Source organism: Protopterus annectens, chromosome 7.part0, assembly GCF_019279795.1.
Source record: "Protopterus annectens isolate FY-2018-M chromosome 7.part0, PAN1.0, whole genome shotgun sequence".
Lineage (NCBI taxonomy): Eukaryota > Metazoa > Chordata > Ceratodontiformes > Protopteridae > Protopterus > Protopterus annectens.
This window is the reverse complement of record NC_056739.1, coordinates 1035615999-1035623270: the sequence shown is the minus strand read 5'-3', so window position 1 is coordinate 1035623270 and position 7272 is coordinate 1035615999. Positions and strand designations below refer to the sequence as shown.

General features: G+C 36.3%; 1 protein-coding gene across 7 annotated transcripts in view; it reads right to left on the bottom strand.

Annotated features, from left to right (window-relative positions):
* SEMA6D (semaphorin 6D) overlaps nt 1-7272 on the bottom strand; it is a 368460-nt gene that overhangs the window by 103608 nt on the left and 257580 nt on the right. The gene's annotated exons all lie outside the window — the stretch shown is intronic.

Genomic DNA, 7272 nt, shown 5'->3' with positions numbered 1-7272 from the left:
TCTGTTGCACTAAAAAAATTCTCATAGATTTTACCAAACAATAGAATGTATACTACACTCTATTTTTTCTTATTTTAAAACTGCACATAGGCACGGTAAGCAATATTTACTTAATAAGGATCTGAGGTTTAATGCATCATTGAGCAAATATAACAGCCTGAGCTCTGCCCTCAACCTTTTGCAAACTCATACTGTCAGAGGGATTTAAAGGCTTTAATTAACCATGAGTAATATGCTTAATAATTTACTGAGGCAAATTTACAGTGCACCAGGAGTGTCATGAAGTGCATTTATATAAAAAGTGAAATATTCATTAACTTAAAGCTTCCGGGAGAATGAACAATTTTTTTTGCCTGTGTATTCTAAATATGTAAACAAAAAATAAATGTCTTTGCCTTACAGCAACACATCCAACCTTTTAGATAGTGACCTCTTCAACTCATATGGATGTCTTACTTTAGTTTGTAAATATTCTATTAAAGGGCATTTTATAACCAAGCTTTCACTTTCCCATAGCCTAGTATCTTAACGAACCAACCAATGTTAAAGATAAACCACTGCATGCTTATATTCTTTATTTTATGGCAAAACGTCTTCAATGCAACTATGCTAAACAAACTATGGCATGGTATATCCTTTAGTGAAATTTTGTTTAAACCACTCATTACTAGACAGCAGCACAAATTTCTCTGGGTTTACTCAAGGCTAGCATAAAATGTCAGTGCAGACAACACTCAACTTATTACTCTGTTTGCAAAGTCCATGCAAAACTTATGGCTATCTTTAAGAAGTGTTTGCTGACAGGGACTTGTAATCAAGTTACTTTCACATAAAGCCTGTAATAGTCAATTGCAATGTGACACTAGCACTGATACCAGGTCAGAATCAGTATGTGACACTAACTCTGATACTAGGTCAGAATGTGACATCAACTCTGATACCAGGCTGTTTGCACTTTGCAGTAACATTGCAAACTTGTATTTCTTATGGTAGAGTTGAAGAAAAAATGAAAACAGATGAACAGAACTGATTTTACACCAGTCCATACTGACCACTTCCAATCAACCATGAGCGATTGATGTAAACACCAAAAAATGTCTGCAAAATGGTTACAAAATCAGGAATTCTGCATTTAGTGGCTGTTTGTGATCCACCTTCTTAAAAATAAAACATTTATCTATTTTCTGTTTGATAACCAGGTAGACATGGCTTGAAGACCCAATTCAGCTATGTCTCAGGCCCAAAAATGGGCAAAAAACAGCATAACAGAAACATACAAGGGTAAAGTTATATAGTACACATATACAGTTATGAGATAAAGATTATATACAAATGTATATGGTGGAAATAGCATACACACACACACTATATATATATATATATATATATATATATATATATATATATATATATAGTTAGCATATAGATATATGTGTGTATATATCTGAATTTTAAATTAATATAAAATATTTAATATTTAATAATGTTTACAAAGTGATAGTACATAAGGAGGATTCACAATCCTCCTTAACTATCACTTCCTCTCTAATTGTTATCTTTCACTTCTCTTCTATTTTTCAGAACATGCTGGTCATATTCTCTCCATTCTTACATCTGCAGAACTAACTTGCTCTCCCCTAAACATCAAAAAAAAAAAAAAAATTACTACATTTCATATACTTTTAATTGTACATTTTATGTATATTTTTGCACCTGATTTCTTTATTTTTACCATGCATATATTTTGTATCTTTTGTATTCTTTGTGATTTCAAAAACCTGTATGTTGTATGCTGAAGCTTTTCTCCTCAGGTCTCCACTGAAAAAGGGCCATTTGGCTCATTTGGACAAACCCGGTCAACAAATGTCAAATAAATAATAAATAAAACATGTAACTAAAGATTTTGAGAGCAGATAAGGGCTGCTTTGTCACCTGGTCTGTGTATTTTCCTATATCGTCAATAAACTGCTAATCCTGCTTAATGTATTTCCTCTTCTTCCCAGAATTACAAGATCATTATCTCGTCTGTTCCAGGCACATTAGTATGCAACCTTGCTCAGTTGACTGTTTTCCCACTAAGAATCACTCCCATCTGCATCTCAAAAAAATCTGTTTCAGTTATTCACATTTTAAGTAAAATACTTCCCTGGCTGCTCACTTTAGAACTTCAAATTGTGCGTTCTTGTTCTTGCACATCTCTTTCCTTTTTGAGAGATGGATAGTACTCTGACTTGACAGATTTGCGTGATGTACTTAAAAGAGTCTATCATCCTCTACCATCTTTAAGAATGCACATTCTAGGCTTTTACACCTCCCTATATATGTTTTATACCACTTTGCTGCCTTTTTCTGAAGTATAACTACTACGTCTATGACTTGAAAAGATGAACTCCCTAGGACTGTGCACAACATCAAACAGTTTTTCCTTCCTGTCTACAAAGAGCAAAAATACTTTATTTTTTCAAAGCCTCTTCCTAAGCACACTTCTTTTCTTCTTATTTCGGTTTTTCCCAGTTAGGGGTCGCCACAACGGAACTCCGGTCCGCTAATGATTGGCAGTAGATTTTTATGGTGCTGAGATGCCAGCTCGATGCCCAACTTTCAATGAAGGCACACCCATTCATGCATGTCTTTCGTACACCAGCCACTCGACCGCGGGGAGGACATGCAGACTCCACACAGAAGGCGCTCCAGCCGAGAATCGAACGCGAGAACTAATTTTCTAAAATTGTCCTTGGTACTATCAGACTTTGGTGGTCTACCATTAGGGATTCTGACATTCCTTATTTTATTGTTACTAAATCCCATTCCACTGTTCATCACTTTACTTGTTTTTTTGCCTCCAGATAAGTGTATTGCAATGAATTTAACTTGGTGTGTTAAGCTCAACTTTGAAAATCTTTTTATTTTTCTTACTAATCTTTTGCCTGTGTTTCTGTTTTCAGCAAAAAAGAATAATGTTTTTTTCCAGAGCTTCTGGGGAGTTACTAATGAAGACGTTTCCAATAATAATAATAATAATAATAATAATAATAATAATAAAGTAGCCCAGACACAAGCTCCTATCTAGTCAATCCCTTACATTTTTTGAAATGTATTTGAAGGTCTGGATATAATGATGCCTCCTATGCCACATTTTCAAGCCTCCTCACTTACCATCTGTTGTGTCTTTCAAGGGTCCCTGTCACCTTACAGCAACCAATACAGGGCTAATCCTGACTGTGGTGAGGTTTCCATGGCTTCTACAACTCTAATGAGAAGGAGCATTTCTTTTTTTAAACCTACCCTCTTGTAAATGTAATGGTTTCAGGACAGATGCCACCATGCCCCCTAATGCACCTCTGCAATCTGATGCCTGCATTTTTGGGATCCAGCATAACTGACCACTCCAAGCTACCAGGGTATCAATGGGAAGAAACCACTGAAACCCCTTAAAAGAAAAGAGAGCAGACCACAAGATACTTCACCTTTGTAATCACTCCTAATTAGCTTCAACAATGCTTTGGGCTTGCTCCCAAACTTGGCATGTCATTAACATCATTGGTCACCTTTAGCTGCCAACATCCTTTCATGACAGTGAACTACATTTACTAGGACCTTCTGTGTTCTGCTGTCTTTACTACGACTGTCTGTCTCTCACATCTGGCTAAGGAAGGCTAATAAAAATGCCACTTCTCTAGTGCAGTAGTTTCTGACAAGACCCTCAAAGGAGTTCCCATCAGTGTCATAAAATAATTGGTATACTATGCAAAACAAATATATATGATCTAAACTACATTGACCATCACAGCCATAAAAAAGCCAGTATAAGAAGAGAAATCATTTACCAATGATCTGTTTACCTACAACAGTAAACCATATGGTGGTCTCATCCTGCCATAGCCTTTGGTCCTTCTAACATAGATTGACAGATACCTTTTTGGATCTATCTAACATAGTAGCCTCGACCCCAGATTCAAAGGCTGTGGGTAAAGGGATGAAAAGCTAAACATAATGAGTAAAAGCTATGTGCAGCATTGTAGCAAGCATAGAAATCAGTCTGACATACGAGACTGCCTTATCCTTGAAGGAGGCTTTATAACAGGAAAGTCATCAAAGTTTTGCAGTTCAGGCACTGAAGATGACTGTCAACAAAACAGGCGTCAGATCAAATAGGATAATCTTCTCTATTTGATATGGAGAAAGGATTAAGAATGAAATCCTGTTCTGCTGAAGATTGAAAACGTCCTTTATTTGACTGCAATTCTCCAAAAGGAGAACAAACCTTGAAGAGAAAAATCTGGTTGTCTTTGGAATAGGTTGAGTTGCAAACTTGTTTTTCAGGAAGAATGTAGAACTCCTCTCATAAATGCTTCTAACATTCTTCTGGAGGAGTAGCAGAGATCCCCCACTGTAGTGAAACAAGGGCATTAAAAATCAGTTATCTGGAGAGAAAAGTTTAGTTAGGGTAACTTCTGTCACTGGGAACTTCTCCCTATATCACCAAATGCTGTAGGACTCCACCCAGAAGATCTACTGCTAAAGGCTTGTTCTTAGTGGAAATCACCTGATCAAAAGGCCACTTATTAAAGAAGTAAGAACCTCCTGGTATGCAAATCTAGAACAGAAACAACACCAAAAAACAAAAATACAGTCTCCTTAGTTTTACCCTTTCACTCTAATTCTGTTACCAAAGTATAAAGAAGGACCTCTGTAGTTACAAACAAGTTTCTTAGTTTTGTAGCCACATACTGAGAGCAAGACCACCCTTTCAGAAGTCCTTGCCTTATAGTCATAAACTATAGATTTTACTGCACTAAAGCTGAGTCTCAGTCGCATTTCTAAATTCTTTTGAAAGAGTTCACTTATTGTCAGCAAAACGCTTCTTTTGTTTGCTTTTACTTCCAAGTGCTGTATTCTCCAGCAATGAAGTAACCAAGGCACTCTGGTATATAATTGTAAACAACACATTTAAAGCATTAAAGAAAAGAGAAACACCAACACAGTACATTTTCTTCCCAAAAAAGCGTTTTTTCTCTTTGTCTAGAAGCAAAGAATCATCAACCACCAACTTTTGTCCACACTTTATATCAGCTAAGTCAGCTTACTAAAACATTAAGAACAGCATCATTCTCTGAACACTTCAAAATGGATTTGCAAAGGAGAGAAGATGCCAAAGTAGATACAAGGAACAGACTCCATCCTATTTTTGAAAAAAGTTGACTACAGATAATGCCATCCTTTCCCCATAAAAGTACTGAACCCAGAAATCCATTAAAGAGGCAATCGCATTAGAATAAAAGTGCAACCATAACTCTCTTAATCACAACAGTCTTTCCTATTTCCAGACTCACATTCAACTTCAAAGTTCCTGGAGTATTAAGCATCAGTAAATCAGAATTTACAAAAACATTTCTAAAAACTTTTTGACAGCTTAACTTAACAGTGGAAGCAGGTTTTTAACTCCAAACCAGCACTTGAAACCATGTTACAATATTTGTTGCTGTGATGGTGCTGCGGTAGTGTTGTCACCTCACAGTAAGATGTTGTCCTGTTCGATTCTCAGCTAGAGCGTCTTCTGTGTGGAGACATGCATGAATGGGCATACCATCGTTGAAGGTTGTGCGTCAGGGCCAGCAACTCGGCACGTAAAGATCTACTGCCAATCATTAGCGGACCGGAGTTCCACTGTGGCGATCCCTAACCAGGAAAAGCCGAAAGACACAACAACGTAGGGAATCAATGTTACAGCATTCTCAACGTTCTGAAGCACATAAACAGAATGGAAAGGAAGTGTCACTTGTACCTGAATATTATGAAACACAGCACACTCCCAAACAAGCTACAAGTTCCTTCTTATCTTTTGGCTGTATTAAAGTTTAGAGGTTTAAACCTGATTAATTTGCTAGAACTCATCCACAATTATCATAGGGGGAAAGAAAGTTAAAAAAGGCAGTGCTGATACAAATGTCAGTTTCATTGCTGTAGAAAAATAAAACTCAGTGCAACCTTCTAAATAAAAAATATCGAGCAATCAAGAAAGCAATGATGAATTAAGATGGCCAGAAACAGATCACACCTGAGCACAAATTCATTTGCTGTCCTTGTATTACCATACAGCTGTAAACCCTGACAGCAGAGTTTAACAGTATGCTCAATTTCTTTGAATGAACAAAATAATTTTCAGAAATCTACTTACAGGAACAACTTTCTCTAAATACACTTCTTCACAGGCAGTTGCACTCGTATCTGTCTTATGCACCCATTTAAAACCCATATAAATAAGGACAAACAGCATACAAAAAAGGATGAACTCCTTTACTGCTGTGAGCTTTAACATATACTGCAAAACTGGAACTTCCTCAAATGTGGCAGAAATACCTGTCAATCTTCAGTCTCGAGAGTGAAATACAGGCTCCCAGACTTACCGCTCAACCTCTTAGTGTAAAAAATCTTGATAAAGACTAAAATAAAGGGGACAAAGGCCCAGAAATGGGGGCAGATTTTACATATTGCTATTATAAACTTATAAGGTTGCTAGAATAACAGGGTTTCTGTTAGAATGCATTTTTCTGAAGGATATGAAGACTGAAACTCAAATGTATGTCATTATTTAATTACTTTAATCCTCTGTGATTTGCCACAAAACCACAAATTTTGTAAAGAAGAGACAAAGTATGAGGCAAAAATCTGGACATTCTGCAAAAATTAGGACAGCTGAGAGGTATGCTTCCAGGATATGAAATAAACAGGCAAAATATGCAACTGTTGCTAACAACTTAAAAGTTCATAGAATGGTTAAAATGTATTTAGATACAGTTATGAATGTGTTGTTAGCAAAACAAATATTTATTTTTTGCCATGGATATTTGCTTGAAAACCTTAACAGTAAATGTGTGATAAACCATTTCAATATGGAACAGCAACGTTTTGGGAAGTAAAACGAGGAACTGTTTCTCAAAATGAAGGAAGTAAAGTTATAAGTTATACCAGGAAGTCAGCTTCAGATGTTAAACATGGATTTTGCCATGAAAAATAAATCAGATGCTCTTTCCAGCAAATACGACCTACAGGACTCATAAATGACAACTTGGGCATCCTAAGACAGGCTAGCCATCAGAGTCCAATCTTCTGCTGGAAACATTTTTAAGCCAGTTGATAACAGCTGATCAAAATACAGCTGTACTATGAAATGACAACTTCCTGAAAGCTAAGAAGCTGAAAGGATGAAAAAAAATGCCAGAAATTCAGAAGGGTGAAAAAAACAGTTTTAGTTGTTTTTTGAGGAGATGG